The sequence below is a fragment of the Ictidomys tridecemlineatus genome, chromosome 13 (genome assembly GCF_052094955.1).
Source record: "Ictidomys tridecemlineatus isolate mIctTri1 chromosome 13, mIctTri1.hap1, whole genome shotgun sequence".
NCBI lineage: Eukaryota > Metazoa > Chordata > Mammalia > Rodentia > Sciuridae > Ictidomys > Ictidomys tridecemlineatus.
Window position 1 is genome coordinate 61,211,426 of NC_135489.1, and position 23,949 is coordinate 61,235,374.

General features: G+C 39.1%; 1 pseudogene; it reads right to left on the reverse strand.

Annotated features, from left to right (window-relative positions):
* The window catches only part of LOC144369653 (C2 domain-containing protein 2-like), a 30,564-nt pseudogene extending 8,282 nt beyond the window's left edge, over positions 1-22,282 (reverse strand).
* Between the last annotated feature and the right edge of the window lie 1,667 nt (positions 22,283-23,949).

Sequence of the window (23,949 nt, forward strand, 5' to 3'; positions counted from 1 at the left end):
TAAAGTATTGAAGAAAGATAATGAAGAACACATTAGAAGTTGGAAATGCCTACTATGTTCATGAATCAAGAGAACTAGTATTATTAAAATGGCCATACTATCCAAAGCAATCTACAATGCAGTGCCCAACAAAATACCAATGAGACTCTTCACAGAAATAGAAAAAAATTTTAAAAATCCATATGTCAGCAAAAAAAAAAAAGATCCAGAATAGCTAAAACAATTTTGAGAAAAAGAGAGCAATGCTAGAAACACCATTATACCTGAGAGACATAGTAACAAAACAGTATAGTAAGTGGCATAAAAAGGAGCAAATATATCAGTGGAACAGAACAGAAAACTCAGAAGTAAATACACACTCGAACTGATTATCAACAAATGTGCCAAAATATTGGAGAAAGAAAGCCTTCTTCAACAAATGGTGCTGGGAAAACTGGAATACTCCCATGTAGAAGATCAAAACTAGATCATTATCTCTTACCCTGTACAAAAATCAACTCAGGATTAAAGATCTTAATGTAAGACAGGATCCTTTGAAACTGCTAGAGAAAACATAGGGGAAATGCTTCAAGATTGTAGCAAAAGTAATGATTTCCAAGATAGGACTCCAACAGCACAGGAAATCAGAATGAGAATGAACTAGCAGGATTGCATCAAATTAAAAAACTTCTGCACAGCTAAGAATATAATCAGCAGAGTGAAGAGAAAACAAGAGAATAGGAGTCAATCTTTGCCAGTTATACATCTGACAGAGGATGAATACAGGGAAAACTTAACAAGCAAAAAGCAAGTAATATGATATAAATGGACAAATGACCTAATAGACACTTCTCAAAAGAAGACTATTCTCAAACTATTCTATTCAAGATTGTTCTCAAATGCAAGTTGCCTATAATTATATATGAAATGCTCAACCTCTTTAGGCATTACAAAAACTCAAATTAAATTTACAAGGAGATTACATCTTAACAAGTTGGGTAAGATGGTTATTCCAGTTAGAATAGGTATTATTAAAAAAAAAACACTTATGAGGATGTAAACAGAATCATATACAATGTTGTTAAGAATGTAAATTAGTACAACATCTATAGAAAACAGTATGGATGGTCCTCAGAAAATTAAAATAGAACTACCATATGACCCGGCTATACCACTGCTTGGTATTTATTCAAAATAAATGAAATCCGCAAATAAAAAAGACACCTGAATAACCATGTTTCTTTTGACACTATTCACAATAGGTAAGATATGAACTCAGCCAAGGCGCCTGTCAACAGATGCATGAATAAAGCAAATATACTATGTATAAATGATGGAGTATGATTCAGTCAAAGAAAAAAATGAATCCTGTCATTTGCAGGAAAACAGAACTGGATCTTGTTAAAGGAAATAATTCAGACACATTAAGGCAAGTATTTCATGTGTTTTCTCATATGTGGAAACTAAAAACCAGAAAAAAAGGATTATTAGGGACCAGGAAGCAGGTAGCAGGGATAGAGGAAGTTGAAAAAGGGTAGAGAGAATGATAATGCATTATACATGTATATATGGAAATTATACAATGAAACCTGTTAATTTATACAATAATATGTAATAAATAAATAAATGCATACATACATTTGAAAAAGGAGAGATTAGGACAAAGTCACACAAGAAGGAGGACCATGTGAGAACATAGGGAGAAGATGGCATATACAATAATCCAGGGAGATAATTTCAGAAGAAAACATCCTAATGACATCTGGATTTCAGCCTTACAGCCTCTAGAACTGTGAATCAATAATTTTTATTGTTCAAGTGACTCTGTCATGGCACTTTGTTATGGCAGCCCAAGCTGACTCTATATACCCCTTTCTGCAGAGGAAAAGAAAAGGTGGACTCTGCCTTCCCCAATGGCAATCTTGGCCCCATGTTCCTTCACATGGGTCTGTCACTCTGTCCAGCAGCACCTGACACCATTCTCATCATTTCATTGCTTTTTTTATAAAATCACGTAACAGCCCTAACAGTTTGAAAACTGTATGCCAGAATGAGTACAGATGGCCCAGTTCCAGAGTGAATTAAGATGAAGATGGGGTGGAAAACTTAAGGAATGCCAAAAAGTAGTAGTCAAGATAATGAATGTACAACTTTCAAAAATCCAAATTAACATGAAAACGCTATGATGAACTCCAAAATGTCAAAAAGCTAAATAAGAGCAGGATCCACTAGATGATATTAAAAACATAATCACTAAAATAGCACAAATTGCAGCCAGTAAGAATGAACTTCCTGTCCATAGGGTTGGAGTTGACCCAGAGGACTTCAACTGCCAGGAGAACAGGGAGGTATAGATACTGTCAGAGGACACACAGGGACAGGCTGGCAGCAGGGGGCCATTCAGGATTCTTCACCAATCACTATGTAAGTATTTCAGTATTGTAATAATCCACACAGCCACCTGGTTTGAGCCATGGAACACAGCCTATGAGTAGAGGTGGAATAAGTCACTGCAGAACATTCTGATGTGGGTGATGTTTATGTCTGAATAAACATCTGGCCCCAGTACAGATAAGGCATCCTTGATGTTAAGCCCACATAATATTTGCTTTTACTTTTTTTTTATAGTAGGGCTTAGTGTCTCACCTTCCAGGGTACTGGTGCTCTAACTGAACTAAAGAAAACATCTTTATCTCCCCGTATTTAGAACATTCTACAAAGGTGTAGAATACCCTTGAAGAACTATTTTCTGAATGGAAATGGTCTTTCATGGACCATTTTCATAACTTGCTGAAAGGCAAGTGCTTTCTCAGGGATTGTTTGTTGTTCTTCCAGGGTTCATAGAAAAAGAAAGAGAACTGTATTCAAATTTTAAGTCAGAATCCCCTGACCTTGGAATACATGGCAAAGATGGACTGATGAAGAACCTTTGAGGAAAGGACTTCTCTCAGAGGTGTGGGCAAGTATGAGGAGACCATTGATGGACAAACACCACCTAAAAGTAGGCTGCACATCTAGGTGTGACAGGGAGAGGCATGCTCCTGGACCTTGGCTTGAGGCTGTCATGGAAGAACAAATACCACCTCAGCAATGGTCTCAGAACTCAGCCCCTACCAGGGGCTGAGTAAATAAGAACCACAGAGGTACGATAATGAGCACCCTGGTCTCTTTCCCTTCTAGCCCACCTCTCCCCACAAGTATCTCGCACTGGGTGAAGGCAAACCACTGCCAGAGTCCAGGGAGCTAGGCTGATGCAGGATGGGGGATGGTCATAGGACACTACTGAGAGGTGTCATGCCGAAAAGAGCCAAATAGTGCAGAGTTGTGAATGTCATATGTATGCACCTGCTTCCCATTTAACCAATATCACAACAGGAGATATTAATAAACAAGGTGCTGAATGACTCTCAGTGATGATTTGTCTTTCTTTTTAGTGCAAAACATTACTATTTTTTTCCTCTATTTAAAGTGCATTTCTATGTTTAGAGTGTTGCCAAGCTCAAATAATGGTTAAAAGGATTTGTGAGATGTAAAAGATTAAAAGCAATAAAACAAACTCCCAGGATTGAGTAGTAGTATCTAACATGGAAACATTGAAAGCTTATAAAAATGCAAAGTCAAAAAAAGATGAAATGTACACATTATAGAGACAAAGAATTTAAGAACAGAAATGGGAAATTACTTCTTAGTCATTGACAGAAAATTAAAAAGAAAAAAAGGAAGAAATACAGGAAAGAAAATGATTCTTGCTGACAAAGTTAGCAAGATCAATTAGAACAAGTAGTTACGTAGTCATTGGAACAACCAGCAAGAAGGGGTTTTATAATATTTGACAACATTTAAAGATAGAGCAATGCGACTTCTTACGGGTTGAACTGTCTGTGTATTCCTAAAAGATTGTGACATCTTAACTCAGTATCAACATATATGAACTCATAAAGAAACAGGATTTTGGAGACATTCAAATTAATATGAGGACATTGGGTAGAATCCAATCCAATATGACTGTGTCCCTATAAAAAGGGGAAATTTGAGAAAATTTCTGTGACATACACCCCCCCCCCCAGTTTGAGGCACTTTGCTATGGCCACCCAAGAAAACTAGTATAGTCATTGAAAAAGAGCCATAGCTAATAGGCAAAGTAATACTCATTTGCCACTTAAGCTTCTAAGTTCTGAAACACCTTTTCTGTCATTATATTCTGATGGAAGGAGTAAGGCTTCTCTCCAGGACAAAGGTGTTTAATTAATAATCAAGTTACTGATGAAAGCTTTGTCTTCAACTGTCACTTACACAAGGAGGGACTCTGTGGTAAGAACAAGCCCAGGCAGAACTAAATTTTGATAAAATCAATCTTTTAAATAGAGATTATGATTTGGAGGAAGAGAGTGCACTCTTTGATTCACTGCATACTGTCTGCACCACCAGTCATCATTGGTAGATGTCATTTCACATTCTGGGTGATCTCTGGCACAGTCTTAAGATCATCAGCCTCAGCAAAGGTGAGGTGCTAAGCAACTCAATGAGACCCCATCTCTAAATAAAATACAAAATAAGGCTGGGGTTGTGGCTCAGTGGTTGAGTGTCCCTGAGTTCAATCCCCAGTACCAAACAAAACAATATTACATTTACTTTAATACTCTTTACCTCTTAGACTATGCATGGTATCCAGAATATGAGCAAAAGTAAAATTCATCATGGGGCCAGAAAAATAAACAGCAATAATAAAATAATAAACATAATAAGATATTTAAGAGAATGATAATCAGAAAACAATCAGCCTCCTCTATCTTCAAAGGACTAAGGAAATTGAATAGAATGTAGAGATTTCACTAGGACATGAGAAACTGTCACGTTGGTTAAAACCTATTTTACTACATCAATCCTTTGGAGGTTCTGACTTTGATATCTAAGACAAATGAACTGAAATCTGAATTTTCCTTGTAGCCATCTATTTGTTTGGATTTTTGGGGGGCTGGAACATATAATTGCCTAATCTTCTTTCTTAGTTGAGCTTATGTTCTATCCCCAAAAACTTCATTCAAAGTGCAGTTCTATTGACAAACATGACCCAGACTAGTTCACTTGGTTCTAGTGACCTCAGTTATATCTCCATTCACTTGTCACAAGTATTTCTAAATGTACGGTCAATTATGAGATTGTGTGTCTTTTTTAGTCACATTTTATTTGATTGTAATGATATTTGTCCTTTTTTGGAGAGTATGAAACATAGATTGTGTTTTCACAGGTGTGATACATAAAGTGATAATAAATACATGTTATTGTCATATTCTATCCTTTTTAGAAGAGGGAGCTATAAAGAGACCTACTCCCCTAATCTTATTTAATTTTTGAAAAATTATTAATATGAGCAAACATATGCTTCTCTAGACCTCTAAGAAGCTCTTTCTAGCTCATTCGACACAACAGACATACTCATCAACCACTATGTGCCATACCTACACTGAGTGCTGCATTGTCCCCTATAGTAAGGACAGAACATCAGAAACTGAAATAACATTTAAACTCATCTAAGAAATCTCATTTAGATTATTGCTTTCATGGGGGACAAAAACTACAATTACCTAAGCAATTCTGAGCTAAGGACATCTCCTCAACTGATTAGAGTAAGACCAAATCATTGATTATACTTTTGATATTTGGTGTCTTATTTCTTCCCAGATATATCAGGTTTATTTGAGTATCTAACCAATTTTACTGATGTTAATTTTAAGATGAATAACCCATGTATGTATAAGAAATAGGCAAAGCTGATTTTAGGGGTAAACAGAAAGAATCATGGAAGGCTATAGAAGGCCTGGTTTACCACTTGTCTGCACCCTGCAGACTTCTTAAGCCCCTTTATGTAACTTTATTAACTATAGATTCTTTGCTTTATTAGAGAAGTTTATCACACAATGATGAATGTCAAATGTGTTTGGATATACTTGTGTCACTTTATTTTGTATTCTGTTTCTTAATGCTTCCTTCCTGCATTCTTTGTTTTCTGTTTGCCATCTGGCTGGATTTCACAGTGTAAGCATTAATATAACAAGGTAGTATGATTCTTTAAAAGGACATTTCTTGCAATACATTCCAGGCATTAAATTAAAAATTCCAGCTGTTGCAATAATGAATTTGTAGAGAACTTCCTTTGATTTTTCTTGAATTTCTTGATTATTAAGTAATCCAAAGCATTACTTTGGGATGATTAAACATCTTTGTTATATGCTGATTGAGCACTTACGTGAAAGTTCACATACTCAATAAGTGTGGGAAGAGCCAGCAGTCAACCTTGACATAACTGTTTAGAAAGTAATGGCTGTCATAAACCAGCCCAAGATGGAAAGATAAAGCAAAGGATCTTGGGGATGGAACCTAGAGAAGTTTTCTTCTGGAATAAAAGTTGGCTTCATGCAGTGTTACTTTTTAATGAAAGGAAACAAAGGAAGTTCTCTACAAATTGACTCTGGTTCAGAGGAGCTATGTGGAATATATAATTAATTGTATATAATTGGGGCTGGGGATGTGGCTCAAGAGGTAGCGCGCTTGCCTGGCATGCATGCGGCCCAGGTTCGATCCTCAGCACCACATACCAACAAAGATGTTGTGTCCGCCGAGAACTAAAAAATAAATATTAAAAATTCTCTCTCTCTCTCTCTCTCTCTCTCTCTCTCTCTCTCTCTCTCTCTCTTCTCTCTCACTCTCTCTTTAAAAAAATTGTATATAATTATATAACTAATTAGAATATGCTAGAAAGCCAACTTGGTTATTCAAATGCAAATTCATGTTTAGGCTAAATGTTAAAACATAATTTCATGTTTAGCCTAAATGTTAATATTCATCTGTAATATTGCCTTACAATTATACATTTACTTATACTTCAAGATTATCCCCAAAATCATCACCTGGAAGGGGATATAGATTTCATTTTAAAATCTAATAATCCATTTTCTCATGCCAGTGGCTTCTGTTAATACCTATGAAGAGAATGATAGTTACAGACCCAGTCCCAGCTTTGAATTTGTCAGCCTCATTATGAATCCTCAAGTACACCAAAAACATACCAGGTGTAAAATCAAACAAACGATCCCACACCTGATCCTTTGTGTGTAGGGTATGATTATCTCACCAGTAGTCTAAGGCAGACCCAGTAGAATTCCTGACATCTTTGTCTCCCAATAGCCAGTTATTCCAGTCCTCTTCTAAGGCTGCTTCCAATCCAGCCATGTAAGTATTTTTCCTCTGTTATCATCCAAATCCAAGTGACCTGTTCTTGACATCAACTGGAGATACGAGCATCTACTTTTGATGCCACCCACTCTCCACATGCAGCCAGGGTAGCTTTCTCAAAAATGTGTATCAAATTTGTTGATGTATTGCTTAGTGCTGCTGCAGGAACCAGGGAGATCACACCAAATATTGCCAGACTGTCCTTGCCAACTCCTATCATGTGGCCAGGGTACACCTGGCAGAAATCCATTGAAATCAAAGGGGACTGAGGTCAGAGATTTGGAGTGGAGAGAAACTTGCTTTCCCTTTCAGTCTGATGGCTTGCACAATCAGCTGAGGAGGATTTGGGAGCTAAACAGGTGGACATAATTGCATTTGAGGACTGAGCCTTGAAAGGCCATAGTTGATGGTGGAATGCCCAAGACCTATCACAACCTCTCCACCCAGGAGATTCTATAAGTAGAATTCTCAGAAGTCACCTGAGATACAGACCCTAGAGCATCTGCCAGGCCCTAGGGGTGTGTTCTCCTAATTTCAGAGTAGTAGACTCCACCCAAAAAAGTTCAACACAGAGTTTGACGTCAGCCACCAGAGTTTCCCATTTAGAATTCAATATCAGCCCCAATCTGGGGATGCATCAGTCTAGTCTGTCCTAACCAAACTTCAACAGACAGTACTTACCATTCAATCCTACCTTGTGAGGCTGAATAATCAAGAGCTATTTAAATAAGCTTTGAATCTAGGCCACTCCAGCAGCAGTCTGTCAAGCAATACAAGAGTAAGGTTTGCATCATCTGCCCAGCCTTTGCTCTCTCTAAGGGTACATTTCTCTTGCTTTCCTTTCCCATTTTCTTCCTTATTAATGAAATGTATTTTTGCCATCTTTTAAAACTAGTTAGTTTATATAATTCTTGCTTATCACACAGCCACAGCAGAGAGAAATAACAGAAAGACCTCAACATAAGACACTCCTATACACTCTTAGAATATACAGAGTTGTCAAATGTAGAGGAGCAATCATGGAGGGTATGTCTATACCCTGATATATGCAACATAATTGTCGGGTCTACTAGAAAGATCCTGTGAAATCTACAGAGAAAGGGGAATTCTCAAGCTCTGGCATACTACACAACCTTGAATGTTTGCTTTGATGACTAATAATCACAAAAAATTAGCAGAGTAATTACATGACAAAAACCACTGAGAAATATATTCAACAATCTACAACAACCTGATATCCTAGAATATCTTGCTAAGAGAAAGCTGGGCTTAAGAATATCCTCAAATAAAAGTGGAAGAAAATCCCAGACTATCAGATATACAAATCTCAAAATAAGAATACAAGTGATAGCAAAAAACAATGTAGGGGCTGTGATTGTGGCTCAGTGGTAAAATGCTTGCCTAGCATGGGTGAGACCCTGGGTTTGAGCCTCAGTGCCACATAAAAATAAATGAATTAATTAAAGATATTATATCCAACTACAACTTAAAAATAAATATTAAAAAAACAAACAAATAACAATGTAATAAGACACCTCTTAAGGTCTGTAATACACCAACAAACTCCAAAAGTATCAAAGAGGATGAAATACTGGATTAAAAAATGTATTATTCAAAAATTAATGGATCTGGGGGGTGGGAGTGCAGCTCAGCAGTAGAGCCCTTGCCTTGCATGTACTGGTTTCCAGTCTCAATGAATGAATAAAATAAAGGCCCATCAACATCTAATATATTTTTTTTAAATTAATGAATTTTAAGATGATGCAAAAAATTGAATGAATTAAGCACATCAGTACAAGAGGATATAAAAAATTCAATGGTGAGATAGAGATATTGAAAAAGAACTAAAGAAATCTTGGATATGACAGACACAATTAATCAAATAAAAAACTGAACTGAATGTGTTTCCAATATATTAGATTAAGTAAAAGACAGAATTTCATAGCTTGAAGATCATGTGGACATCACACAGTATTTAAAAATAATAAGAACATTCAGACAGTATTTAAAAATAATAAGAAACTACAATCATAATTTACAAGAACTCTGAAACAATATTAAGAGATCAAACTTAATGCTCAGACATTATAGAAGGATCAGAGATACAAGATCATGACAGTGATATAACAGCAGAAAAATACCTGAAGCCTTGGGAATGAGATGAACCTCCTGACACCAGAAGCATTTAGAACCTCAAATACACCAGACCAGAAAAGAACTTCTTCTTTTTCACACCCTATTATAATTACAATGTCAAAATTTTAGTTCAAAGAAAGGATTTTAACAGATACTAGAATTTCAAAAGCCAAGTCACATTTACAGAAAAACCAACAGTCAATTTCTTAAGAGAAACCCTAATGTCCAGGAGGACTTGGAATAATGTATTTCAAATTCTGAAAGAAAATAACAGCCAACTAAGATCACTATCTCCAATAAACCACCAGAATGGTAGTATCAGAAATGAAGAAGAAATAAACATCTACTAAGATGAGCATTAATGAAAAAAAAATCATTACTACTATGGGTGCATTGTAGAAGATACTTAGAAGAATTCTACATATAGAAGATTAAAAACAACTGAGAGATCTTGGATAAGAATAAATTACATTAGAAGTGTGATTGAACATGTAACAATTAGGATAGAAGCAAACATTAAATGTAAATCAAAATGACAAGAAATAACACATTCCTCCTATAATAACGCTGAATATAAATGGTCTCATTTCTACAAAAAATAGACATAGAGAATATAAATGGTCTCATTTTTACAAATCATAGACATAGATTGTGAGATGGAACTAAAAAAACAAGTCCCAATTACCATTGCCTGCAAGAAACACATTTATGGTCAAGGATATTCACAGGCTAAAAGAAAAAGAATGAAAAATGACATTTCATGTAAATGACATCTGAAAGCAAGAAGGAATATCTATTCATATCCAACAATGCACATTTCAAGCAAAAAATAGAAGAGAAAAAGAAGGTCACCACATACTCGTAAAGGAAAAAAATCATGCCATGGTCCTGGGCTTCTCAGAGAGATGAGAGGGTATCAGTGCCCTGCGGGACCTGAAAACCACCATTGAAGCCACCATGCTGGCCTGCCCAAGATGTGTATACCTAATAACATAAAACACTATGCAACATAAAGGTTCATATAGGCCCCAGTATAATAATACCAGATGATTCCAATGTATCTCTTTCACTAATAGATAAGTCTTCCAGACATAAAGTTAACAAAGATACTACAGAATATTTCATCTAACAACTGCTGAATACACTTTTTTTTTCAGTTTTCACCAAAATAAATCATATTTTAGGCAATAAAGCAAGTGTTAGCAGATAATGAAAATATTGAAATATTTCCATGTATCCTATTCTAATGATAATGGAAAGACATTAAAAATTAACAGCAAGTAGAAAACCACAGAAACTATACAAAGACATGGAGATTGAGCAATACACATTTTAATGATGATTTGATCAACAAAAGATTCTGAGAAGAAACTGAAAAATTCTGACTCAAACAAGAATAGAAATATAACATACTGTGGGCTAAAGAAGCTGCTGCAGCAGCCTCCAGGAGACATTGACATCTGGTGTCCCTGGAGGCCAGGGGATCCTCCAGCAGTGGCATTCAGGGCCTTGTGGCTGCCAGGTGTTCCAGTGCTCACCCCCTCTCCTCAGATGTGCTGTGTTCACCATGGAAGGGCATTGCTGTCATAGGTCTCCAGGTGCCATGGTTCTGGGCTCTCCAGAGAGATGAGGGGGTAGCAGTGCCCTGCAGCACCTGGCAACCAATGCTGAAGTCACTGTGTCAGCCAACTTGAGGTGACCATCCTCTGCTCAAGATGTGCACAATGTTGGGCTGACACTGCTGGTGTTCCTGGCCACACTGGTGATAGTCCTTACCATATCAAGGCCATATATGACAAGCACAATGTCAACACTGCACTGAATAGGAAAAACCTGAAAGGATTTCTTCTAAAATCAGGAACAAGACAAGGATGTCCACTGTCACCACTCCTATTCAATATAGTTCATGAAACTTTAACCCCAGCAATTAGGCAAGAAAGGGAAATAAAAGTGGTTCAGATAGAAAGGAAGAAAGTCAAATTACCCCTGTCTGCAATGATATTAACCTAAACTTAGAAGATCTGAAAAGCTCCACCAGGAAACTTCTAAAGCTGATAAACTCAGAAAATTAACAAGATACAAAATCAACATATAGAAATCAATCACTTTTCTATTCAGTAGTGATGAATCTGCTGAAAAAGAAATCAGGAAAAATTTTTTATTAATGATAGCTTCCAAGAACATAAAATAGTTAGCAACAAATTTAACCAAAAAAGGTTAAAAACTTCTATAAGAAAAAATTACAAAAAAAATGAAAAAAAAATCCAGCTGAAAAAGATACCAAAAGATAGAAGGACCTCCCATGTTCATGGTTAGGGAGATTTAATATTGTTAAAATGGCCATATTACCAAAATCAATCTGCAGATCCAATGCAAGTGCAATAGAAATACCAATTTCTTTTCAAAACTAGAAAAAAAATCCTTATATTTATCCAGAAGAACAAAAGACCTGGATAGTCATAGAAAATCTGAGCAAAAAGATTAAAGCTGGAGGTATCACAATGCCTGACTTTAAATTATACTACATAGTCATAGTAATCACTTTGGTACTGGCATAGAGACACACAGACCAATGAAACAGAATAGAAGACACAGAAACAAACCCACACAGCTACAGAAATCTGGTTGACAAATGTGCCAAAAAGTTACATTGGAGACAAGACAGCCTCCTTAACAAGTGATGCTGGGAAAACTGGATATTCATAAGATTGAAAATACATACCTATCTCTCTCTCTGTACAAAAGTCAACTCAATTGGACCAAAGACCTAGGAATAAGACCAGAAACTGCAACTGACAGAAGAGTAAAAAGGAAAAGCTACAACATACAAGTATAGGCAATGATTCCCTTAACAGGATTTCTACAACTCAGTGAATAAGAGCAATAATTTAGATGGCATCAAACTAAAACATCAAAGGAGACAGCAAAGGAGACAATTCATTGCACAAGAACAGAATCTACAGAAAGGAAGAAAATCTTTGCCAGTTATTCTTCTGGCAAAAGATTAATATCTCTAATATACAAAGAACTAAAAAAACTTAATATCAAAACACCCATTTTAATAAGTGGGCAAAAAAAAGATAAACGGACATTTCTCAAAAAAGTAAAAAATTGTCAAAAATTATATTTAAAAATGTGTTTGTGTATTTATAAAAAATTAAAAATATATATTTATAAAACACATTTAAAAATATAGTTGCCTTGAGACAACTATAGTCATCGGGGAAATGGAAATTAAAACTACACTGAGATTTCACTCCATTTGGAAAGACAGCCATCAAAAATAAAAATAACAATAAATGCTAGCAGAATGGGGGGGGAGGAAAGAACTCTCATACACAGTTTGTAGGAATGTAAATTAGTATAGCCACTATGGGAATCATTATGGAGATTCCTCTCAAGATTAGGAAGGGAATCATCATATCATCCAGCTATACCATTTACTCCTCAGTATTTATCCAAAAGAATTAAGGTCAGCATATTATAGTGATCCAGGCCTGTTCATGTTTGTAGCAGCATTACTCACTATTGTGAACTGTGAATTACTGTATGAATTACCAAGTTAGGAACCAGCCTAGGTATCAGTCAGTAGATGAATACATAAAGAAAATGTGATATATAGACATAATGAAGTTTTATTCAGCCATAAAGAATTACAAAATTATGTCATTTGCAGGAAAATGGATGGAATGGGACAGCATTTTGTTAGACAAAAGAAAGTAGACTCAGAAAGTCAAGAATCATGTTTTCTCTCAAATGTGGAATATAGTAAGAAAAAAAAGAGAACTCATGAAAATAGAAGGGAGAATAATAAGGAAGAGGAAGGAAATGAGGGGAGGAGAAGGAAGGAGGAAAAGAGGGTACTGAGGATTTAAATTTATGAAATTATAATGTGCATATACAAACATACCACAATGAAACCACTATTCTGTGTAATTTTTATGTACTAATAAATAAAATCAACACTTAACAAATTGGCAGTCATCTAATGCAAAATAGAGGAAAACTCCTAGATACACAGGATCCTGGACATACCTGTATAGTTGCTTTCTATAATCTTGAAACAATCACGTCAAAGCCTGTTGCTGGCATTCATCTGCCTGTGTGTAGGGCATGATGTGAGATCTTGGAGATCCTGAAAGGGTAAAGTTTCTAAACTGGAAGGCTTGAATTAAAATGTAAAAGATTAGGTATTATTGAGTTCCTCTGTTACACCCAGATTCCTGAGATAGTTAAGACAACACCCTACTAGCCATTTAGCCTAGGGCCCTGTGCAGTTTGTCACAGGGCCCAAACCAATCAGTTTGAATGTGTACCCCACTTAGGAATGACCAATCACCCCTGCCCGAGCTGTTCCCGCCAATGAATTTGCCAATCACGTCTCAGAGTTGTTGTTCAACTTCCCCGTGCCTCATGATGATTTGTTCTGATGTATGCAAAGCCCACCGCCCTCTCCAAAAAGTGTACTTAAGCTCTGCTTGACCTTTGCTCTGGGCTCTGGGCTGTTCTCCTTTCTTGAGTGGGCACAGAGTCCCAGCGCGCTGGAATGGATCCCCAATAAATCCCCTTTTGCCAATTGCATGGAGTAAGTCTCTTGTGTGGTCTCTCCCTCCGACGTTCCGCCGGACCCCCTTTACATTTGGTGCATTGGCATCACCGGACAGGGAGACCCTAACAACGGACTGCTTCAGGGGGTAAGTAAGGCGCCTTTCTCTCTCTCTTTCTCTCTCACTCTCTCTCTCTCCCTCCCTCCCCTCTTTCTTCTTTTCTTTTCCTTTTCTCCTCCTTGTTTTTCTTTCGTGATCGCTCGGGTTCAATTTCTGGTTTAGTGGAGAGCATAAGCTCCCAGAGAGCATCTGTCTTTTGCGATCGCTCTTTTGCGATCGCTCGGGTTTTGGTGTCTGGCTCAATGGCGGGCGTGAGCTCCAGAAAGCATTCGGGTTCGGTTTCTGGCTCAATGGCGGGCATGAGCTCCCAGAGAGCATTCGGGTTCGGTTTCTGGCTCAATGGAAGGCATGAGCTCCCAGAGAGCATTCGGGTTTGGTTTCTGGCTCAATGGCAGGCATGAGCCCCCAGAGACTGTGAGGTCTCAGAGCCTTTCTGGTTTTGGGTTGGTAGCGTGTGGTTTCCAGTGGAAAACGTGAGTTTTCCCTGACTGTGGCTGGCTGTGGCGGACAGACGTGTCATTGGAGTCACAGGCCATGTTCTCCAGAGGGACGCCCTGGAGGACTTGGGGAGGGACGAAGGTGCCCTCATCTGGGGGGGGCGAAAAGGCCCCCCCATCGGTGCTGCCAACCCGTCTGGTTATGCCGGCTACTCTTTGTTTACTGTCTGGGTTGAGTTTACTGTCTTTAATCTTTGACTCTGAACTCATGTTAAACGTTTATTGTGTGTGTCCGTGTTTGTGTTACGTTTGTATTGTCTCTCTGCCTTTCAGAATGGCCCACCCTCGGAGTTGAATGGCCCCCAGGAGAGTCCCTCCATCTCTCTCTTTAATCTGCAAAGTCAGAGATATTGTCTTTCAGCCAGGGCCGCATGGCCATCTAGATCATGGCTTCTAACCTTTCAGGACCTCTGCAAATCTCTTCCTGCATGGGTGGGGTCTGCGGAGTTTGCTGGGAGGATTTCACCCAGTGTTAGGGCGGATCTGTCCTGTCCCTGTTCCTCCTGGCCCCTCCACCCACCTGTCCTTTCCGCCCCTTCACTGTTTCCTCTCCCCCGGAGGGGGGGGGTGCTCTAGTGGGCGGGGTTGGAGGTAAGGTCGGCGGGAACCACCCCTCCCCCTCCTCTGCTGGCGACCATTTCCACCAGAGTGGGGTGGGTGGGTCAGAGATGGAGTCAGCAAGGGACTGCCCCCTCCCTCTGACCACCTGGTGAGTGGGGGAAGGTGGCTAGGGGCACCCGGCCCTTTCCCTCCCTTGTGGAGGCAGAAGGGACCAGGTCCCCAGAGTCTGAGTCCTTCATTGCTTGGGAATACAGCCCCAAGGTGGGTGGTAAACTTTGCTCCCCTTTGTTAAACAAAATTAGGAAAACAATGTTTTCTTTCCCTCCCTTAGTTGGCTTGAGTGAAAATAGAGATGCCTGCTGATTAAATTGGTGTTAATTGGCTTTGGGGGATGGGAATCAAATTTTCAGTCACAAAGTTTGACACTCCCAAGGGGGCTTTTAAGAAATCCCCACTTTGCTTTCTTGGGGAAGCCTAGCACTCAAAATAACTGCAAGCAGAGGATGAGCATTTTGGGAGCTGGCTACTAAAAAGTTAGAAAAAAAAATATGCCTAGTGCCTAAGGTCAAACCAAACTGGAGGAAAGCTAATCTTGCAAGTGAAAGGGAAAACTGAGGAATTCCCAGCAGCTGCCAGAGCCTTTTTCGCTTTGGGGAAATTTCCTCATTTTTTTCTCTGCACTGTAAGGATTACTACTCCACCTAAATGCAGTAAGTCAGTCACACTGAGAATTTGACCTTGCATGTGTGTTTGAGAAAGATGACCCTGCTCAATGACCAGGGTGGATCCAGGATTAGGGTGTATCCTGCAGGTTTTAGGAAGTATGCGGGTTTAAGATAATTTGGGTTTAGGGTGTTCCCGGTTTAAGACAACAGGGGTTTTAAGGAAGATGAAGGTTAAAGATTATTGTTGCTGGGATTAGGGTGCTCCTGCTGCTTGTTCCCATTGAGTTCTGGTGAGATTAAAATGGGAGTGGGAAAAAGCCTCATGGAGTAGGTGAATTGGTGGCAGAACATGGATTTCCCCAGAACCTGTTTGTGTAGAGGCCAGTGTGAGTTCGGGAATAAAGGATTGCTGTTTGAATCTACAAGGTGTGTGGTGGCTCATGATTCGGTGCCAAGCCGAGACATTGGCAGCCCCTATGTGAGGACATCTTGTCCACTCATGGGAAATCTAAGGTGACACTGATAGGAGTCATAATTAAATGGAAGTTCAAAACCTGGAAAGATTTTTTTTTTTCCTTATCTGGTCTGTTATAAAGGTTATTATAGATTGTTTCTTGGGGATAATCTAGGCTAAATGTGTGTCTAAAAGACGTTTCATTGTAACATCTGGTATCTAAATGAGTTTGAAGCATTGTATAATCTTACAGTTAAAAGTTAGGGTTAGGTAATTGTTTAGTTTGTGGTTTCAGACAATTCATGCCAGAGAACTTAAATACTTAGGATAGAAAATTAAAAGAACTCTACTTCCAAGTTGGCAAGTAACTCCCAAACATTCAGTTTTATTTTTTCATCAATTTTTGAACTGGGTAGCCTAAGGAGATTTCACTAGGTATACAGTGCATTGATTTGGGCAAGGATAGTAAATTATGATTTGGTATCTGTTTCTCTGTGTGTAAGATTTAGGGAAAAATATGTTAAATTACAATGTTGGTCTGGCTTATTAAAATGACATTAGATAATTAAATAATAACAGTCTTGGAAATTATCAAAGCTTAATTTCAGATATGCATGTTAGTGTGTGGTTCTCTTTTTAAAATTTTTCAGGCAAATTTAATGTAACTTAATGCTACTCTAGGAACTTCAGAACAAGGAAAGTGGCTTAGAGGACCTAAAGAAATTTCTTCTGATGGTAGAGATCCTATTTCTAGTTTTATGTGAGCAAATTTTTCTAGTGTAAAAAGATATAAAATTTTGGGAATTGCTTCTTAAATTTGTATCATAATTTTCAACATCCAAACCTGGAAATATAATTTAAGGTTAAAATGTCTTAGGCCTAAAGTGTCTGCTCAAAATAGCAGTTTTTCCCTGCTCCTTCCAGACCTTAGCCAGGGGTTAAGCTGATATGCAAACAGAAGCAGCTTGGAGCTCAGGCCCAAGGGAAAAAAAAAAGTGTAAAAGTGTCTTTTTATCTGAACTCAAACTAGACCAAACCAAAAAGTAAATTGTATGGTATTTACTAACTACTGGCCAGTCATCTTTTTTTAGGACTCTTTCTTTTTCTTAGATTCTGTTTTTTTTTTTTTTTTTTGAGCTTGTGATTCTGATCCTACAGACCTAGGTTAATGTTTTTCTGATCAGTAGAGTTTTTTGGAACATTGCAATGGAGATTTTATCTGCGAAAAGCTACAAGGCCTTCACTATTGTTATGTGTGCAAACTCTTGTTATGTGTTGTATGCCGGTATGTCTGTATGTGTGTATGTCCATATATCCTGCAGTGATATGACAACTGACAGATGAGGAGCGCTCATGAAAAATTAAAAATGGATCCAAATATCTTTAATTCACGTGATTCAAATGGTTCAATTTAGATTGGGTAAACAGATAAAAGTAAAGATGTCTTTAAAATTAAACTTATAAGTTTCTCTAGGTGTTCAAAAAGGCCCTAATAAGATGTTAACTCTGCTTAAATTCAAAAGTTTGCAAGTATTGTTTCAAGATGTGAACAGAAGGACATTAACAGATGAAAAAGAGAAACTAGAAGGTTCTAGGTATGGATTTAATAGAGGGAAAATGTGTTTCTCGATAAGAGTTTAAGTAAATAAGAGGGTTTAAGTAAGTGATAAAGAAAGTCTGTGTAAGTTGGTTATAAGTGTAAGTTTTAGAACAGGTAATCTTTCAGAAATTAAACAGCTGATTAAACAAGTGCTATTGTTTTAGAGAATTGTGCTATGTTATTTCTTTAAAAGCCAAACTTGGTTAGCATAAAATCATCAATGCAATTGTGATGTTACTAATGTGTTCATATCTTCCAGGTATACAAGTCTGTAAGGTAGAAGCTTTACAAACTGGTGTTCTAAAGTTGTATGGTAATTTTAGGTTCAAAGAAAAAAAAAAAACATGTTGGAGATTCAATTATATCATTTGTGTTCTATAACTGGACTTGTTATCAGTAAGATATATAAAGTTCTATGTTGCTTTCTACACTGAGACACAATTTGAATGTATTTTTAAGTTAATGAGAGCCTAATCTGGGTAAAGGTTTTATTGTAAAACACAGAAGTACTTTTCTACTTTTCTACAAAAGGTTAAAAGCTTTCGGCCTTTCTTTAATTCTTGTTTTAGATGTGATATTATGTTGTGTTTGCTCAAGTTCACAACAATTTATGTAGGCTTTGTAAAATGATGTCTAAAAAGCAAAGATCAGCTTCAGAACTATAGTATTTAAGACTGTTTCTGTCAAGTGTGTCTGTATCTGCCAAGAGAGACTGCATGAAGAGCCCCACCTTGAGATAAGGCTCTATGTCCCATCTCACTGTATGTGAAAGTGACTATGAAAGAAGTAGGCCAGATTTCTGTGCATTTAAGGTTGTGTCCAAAAGTTGGTTTTTGTCACAATTGCCAGGATCTCAAACAGGGGATTACAATGTATAACTCTGCCAGAATTCAAGGTAGCTATTACATAAACTAAATATGTTTTTATCCTAGTTAGTTTTGTTTTGTAGTTTGCTTTTAGATGGTCTAAGGATTGCCTGTTAATGTTTTAAAGAGGTACTGCTTTAAGAACTCACAACCTGGCTTAAGATAAGGAGTTATCACCTACAGAATAGAGAGATAGGTACTAAAGCCCAGTACTTAGTATAAGGCTGTTGAAGTTTATTTGCTGGATGTTTAAGATTAAGTTTTAAAATTAAAGTTAAATTAAAGGGTCCAAGAAAACCAATATTTGGCTCTTGCCCTCTGAGTCAGTCTGAATCAGGGATAGGGTCTTCTTCAAAGGGCTCTGCAACTCTAGGCCACATAACCTCCTGATCAGGGAGATTAATGAGACCAGTGGAGGACAGAAAGCCAATCAGTGCATTTGCTGTGAAGAGGAGGGTCATCAGAGAAGGGAGACATCCCTGATGCTTCTGAGGGAAGGCACATGGTCAAGCAAGGCCTGGACCCATCCTAGCGCAAATGGCACTAGCAGAACTGAGAAGCTTCTGTGAAGTTCCTGAGGACTCCCAGGAGATTCAACTGACTATTAATAATAGATGGAAACAAAGTCAGTTTGACTTGCTTCATATTAAACACTTAGCAAAGACGGTCGAAGCCAAAACATAGCTATTCCTGTTAAATGTAACTTCCATAATTAAGTAGACTGGAGGCTACAAAAGAGATTCTTAGACAGAAATGCCTGGTAACTGTCAAAGGGACTGTTAGAGTAGTTTTAGTCTAAGGCCTTTATTTCTAACCAACGCAGGTAGGCTTGATGTTTGCTAGTATGGTTATCCAGCCCTGAGTAGCAGAATAAAAGATTTCTCTATTAGACACAGAGGACAGTAAAAGGATTTTGCAGGATCAGATGGCATTAAATTATTAGACTATATCTTAAGGGAAAAGACATCTGTAACCCTAAATGTTAGTTGTTGTGTTGACATCCCTGACATTTCTGACAATGTGACAAATATCCTTAAAGATTTACATGCTCAGATAGAAGCCATGTCCTCAGCGACTTTGTCATGGAGACAGTATTTTAGCTCCTGGTTCTTTGTATTTCCTGGTGAAAAACATTGTTAATCTTTGTCTTGGCCATTATACTCATTGGCATATTTCTGTGCTGTGGCATTTCTTGCTGCATCAATCTGGTTCCAGTACTAATGAATTCTTTTTTCTCTTATAGACGACCTATCACTCGAATGGCCCTCCAGCCCATTACTTCTCAATTTGACTTTTAGCATGGACCACTCAATAGACCCGATATTTTTAAGGGGGACTCCAAACTGCTTGCCCCACACCATCCCTTTTCAGCCTGAAGAAGCCAGAGAGATCATCTTCGTCCCCCTTCCTCACAGCAGTAAGGAGTTCCCAAATTAGAGGGAGAAATGAAGCTAGATTTAAAGCTAGGTAGTCAGTGTAGTGAAATTGGGGTCTAATAATGAGTGAAATCTAAAATGGAGGCCATGCTAAAAATGATTCCAGGAAACACAGGACAACGCGTGGTAATCTGAAGGCAATATGCTCCACTGACAGAGATGAAAAATGAGACTCCCCAATAATTATGATGCATTACTTTTAAGATTAAAAGTAGTCAGAAAAAGGAGTGGGGAATGAAAGGGTAAAGTTTCTAAGCTGGAAGGCTTGAATTAAAATGTAAAAGATTAGGTATTATTGAGTTCCTCTGTTACACCCAGATTCCTGAGATAGTTAAGACAACACCCTACTAGCCATTTAGCCTAGGGCCCTGTGCAGTTTGTCACAGGGCCCAAACCAATCAGTTTGAATGTGTACCCCGCTTAGGAATGACCAATCACCCCTGCCCAAGCTGTTCCCGCCAATGAATTTGCCAATGACGTCTCAGAGTTGTTGTTCAATTTCCCCGCGCCTCATGATGATTTGTTCTGATGTATGCAAAGCCCACCGCCCTCTCCAAAAAGTGTACTTAAGCTCTACTTGACCTTTGCTCTGGGCTCTGGGCTGCTCTTCCTTCTTGAGTGGGCACAGAGTCCCAGCGCGCTGGAATGGATCCCCAATAAATACCCTTTTGCCAATTGCATGGAGTAAGTCTCTTGTGTGGTCTCTCCCTCCGACGTTCCGCCGGACCCCTTTTAAAATCCCCAAAATGATGTTAGTGCTCTTTTTTGGTGGAGACTTGAGTTTCAGCTTTGAAGATTCAGTGAGCTGCTGGATGGCAACTTTAGTGATCTGATTGATGCTGTTCAACTCCAGCAGGTCTGTATCTGAAGAAGAGAACATCTTGCTGACAGGCATACCATGACACAAGATGGCCTCAATGGAGTGTCCTTCTTGATGACCTTCACCTGATGGACATCTTCAGCAGAGACTCAGAGCTCAGCTGGGACAGCCTCCCCATATTACAGTGAGGCTTGGTCTTCATGGCAGTGACATTAGTGACCACAGTCCCACATGGAATCACAGTGTGGTCCTTTTCTATCTTGGCAGCAGCAACAGGGGGAGGGGTTTGACAAGATTTGAAGTCACTGGGTTCTATGTAAGGAAACTCTTCAGCTACTGATCCCAGCCCCAAGCTGATGAGGGTGGGCCAGTGAAAAGTTCTGCAGCCTGGAAAACTGCTTCTTGAATAGGTCCAGAGAGACAGTGGTCATGGCCAGCAGACCTCTGAGGACCACCAGTCCTCTGCAATCCGCAGGTGTAACTCCCTGTACTTGGTGTTCAGCTCAAAAAGAAACTCTTCCTTCCAAATGAGGTGAATAGTGTTCTTGGTTAGGGTGCTGGTGAATCTCTGGACAGGATCATTTAGCTGGGCAATGCACATAGGGTTAATAGTACTTGAAGCACCAAGATCATTTTGCAGTGAGGCCCTGATATTCTTCACTGCTGCAGTCTGGCTGGGCACAAAATCACCAGCCACTCAAGCAGGAACAAACTTTATTTCCAAAACTCCCGTGAATGCCAGGCATGCGGCCCTCCCCCAGGACACACTACACCAACAGAAAATCCCTCCTCCGGAATCGGGAGTCCCGGGAGAGCTCCAAAGTAGCAGGCCTAGGCAGACAGCAGGGGTCTAAACTCCAATTGAATGCAAATCTTAACATCATCATCATCATCTCAATGGCTTGCTGGGGTCACCTTTCAACCAAAAATGCCATGCATCATTCCTTCTTGGCTATGGCTCTCTCAGCACTTCACCTGTGGTTTTAGTTCATGAGTCTTTGGAGGTTTAGGAGGACAGGATTCCTGAATACTACATGAAATGTGCTGTGGATTCTGAGCCTCTTTTACATCTATAGGCGTGGTGCTCAGAACCACTGATAGAGAGGCAGAACTCACCAGGTTTTTCAAAATATCCTTGAGGGTTTCAAGTATTGCATTTGTCTCACCCACCTGGCCCTCCCTTGGTGCTCTAGGCTGGATCTGGATGGTCACTTCTGGTACATGGATGCAGGACCACCTAATCTGATGTCTTCTCTCTTTTCTTTCTTTCCTGGAGCTCCAGGAAGAGCTGCATGTCATACATCTGATGTCTGAGCCCACTGCTGAGGATGCTGCGCTGACCAGGAACTGATGGTTCTTGCCTACCATGTTACAGGTCACCACCTTCTCCTGGGCTCACTGGACCATGCTGGAGACTTCTCCAACTACCAGTTCCTGGAGTTGTGGCCACTGATCCTGCTGAAAGGAGAGCTGCAGGGGGTCCCTTCTCCTTTTGACCTCATGTTTCAGGGTGACCATCCAGGCTGCCTTCCACTTTTTTCTTCAGCTGTTCAGAGTCAGGATCTAAGAAAGCAGCCCATCTGACTCCAGGCACTGCTTCTCTTTGGGCTCTGCCCACTGTTGTGGCAGCAAGTCACCCCCTGGCCAGCACCCACTGCATCAGGTAGAGGCCCCCCATGACCAGGGCCAAAATGAAGAGTAATATCTACATGAACCACTGGATCTCACCAATCCAGCAGCCTAGCAGGGCCATGATGTTGGCTCATACCCTGCCTGCCTTGCCCTAACTTTCTGGAGTAGTCCCTGTTCCAGGACTCATACCTGGCCAGCAGCAAACTTAGGACATCTGCTGGTGGCCAGCCTGTGGCTAAAGAGGGCACAATGGCCCCCAAATTGGAGAGGTGTAGAGCCCTGAGGCCCAGTGAGGGGAGCAGGGAGGGAATACACTGCTGGAGCCAGGAGGCCATGGTAGGGAATGGTCAGTACGCCTGACTAGTGCATCTCTATTCATCCTTTTATAAATTGAACTTTCTATCATTCTTATGAATAATTCATGAGTGAGATTTCATGAAAGCACCATCAAACAACAACATGCTTTATAGAACTACAAAAAAATCTGCAAAGAACAAAAGACCCTGAATAGCAAAAACAATCCTGAGCACACAGCATTGCTGCAGACTTCACGATACTCAACTTAAAAATATCCCACAGAGCCATAGTAACAAAAACACCATGGTCCTAGCATAAAAGCAGACATGTAAACAAATAGATGGAATAGGTGGCACAGAAACCAACCCACACAACGCAGCCATCTGATTCTTAACAAAGGTAATAAAAACAAGTCCGCGAGAAAAGACAGTCCTTTTAACAAATAATGCTGGGAAAAGTAAACATTCACCTGTAGAAGACTGCAACTAGATCCCTATTTCTCACCTATGTCAACTCAAAATGAATCAAAAACCCTAACAAAATACCTGAAACTTTCAAACGACTAGAAGAAAACACAGGGAAACACTCCAAGACATTGGAACAGGCAATGACATCCTGAATAGAATTCTTGTCTTCTCTCAGGAAATAATAGCAAGAATCAACAAATGAGACTGCATCAGTTTAAAGAGCTTCTGCACAGCCCAGGATTGCTGGTGAGGATATGAGGGAAGTGGAACACCCACACACTGTTGGTGATAATATAAATTAGTACAGCCATATGGAAATCAGGACAGAGGTTCCTTAGGATACTAAATATAATACTACTTATGATCCAGCTATATAATTCCGTGGGAGAATTAAAATCAGCTGTTTTTAAGTCCTTTGGATATAGACCAAAGAGAGGGATAGCTGGGTCAAAAGTTGGTTCCATTCCCAGTTTTCCAAGGAATCTCCATACTGCTTTCCATATTGGCTGCACCAATTTGCATTCCCACCAGCAATGTTTATAGCAGCACAATTCACAATAACTAAAATTTGGAACCAACCTAGAGGCCCCTCAATAAATGAATGGATTAAAAAATGTGGCATATATACACATTGGAATA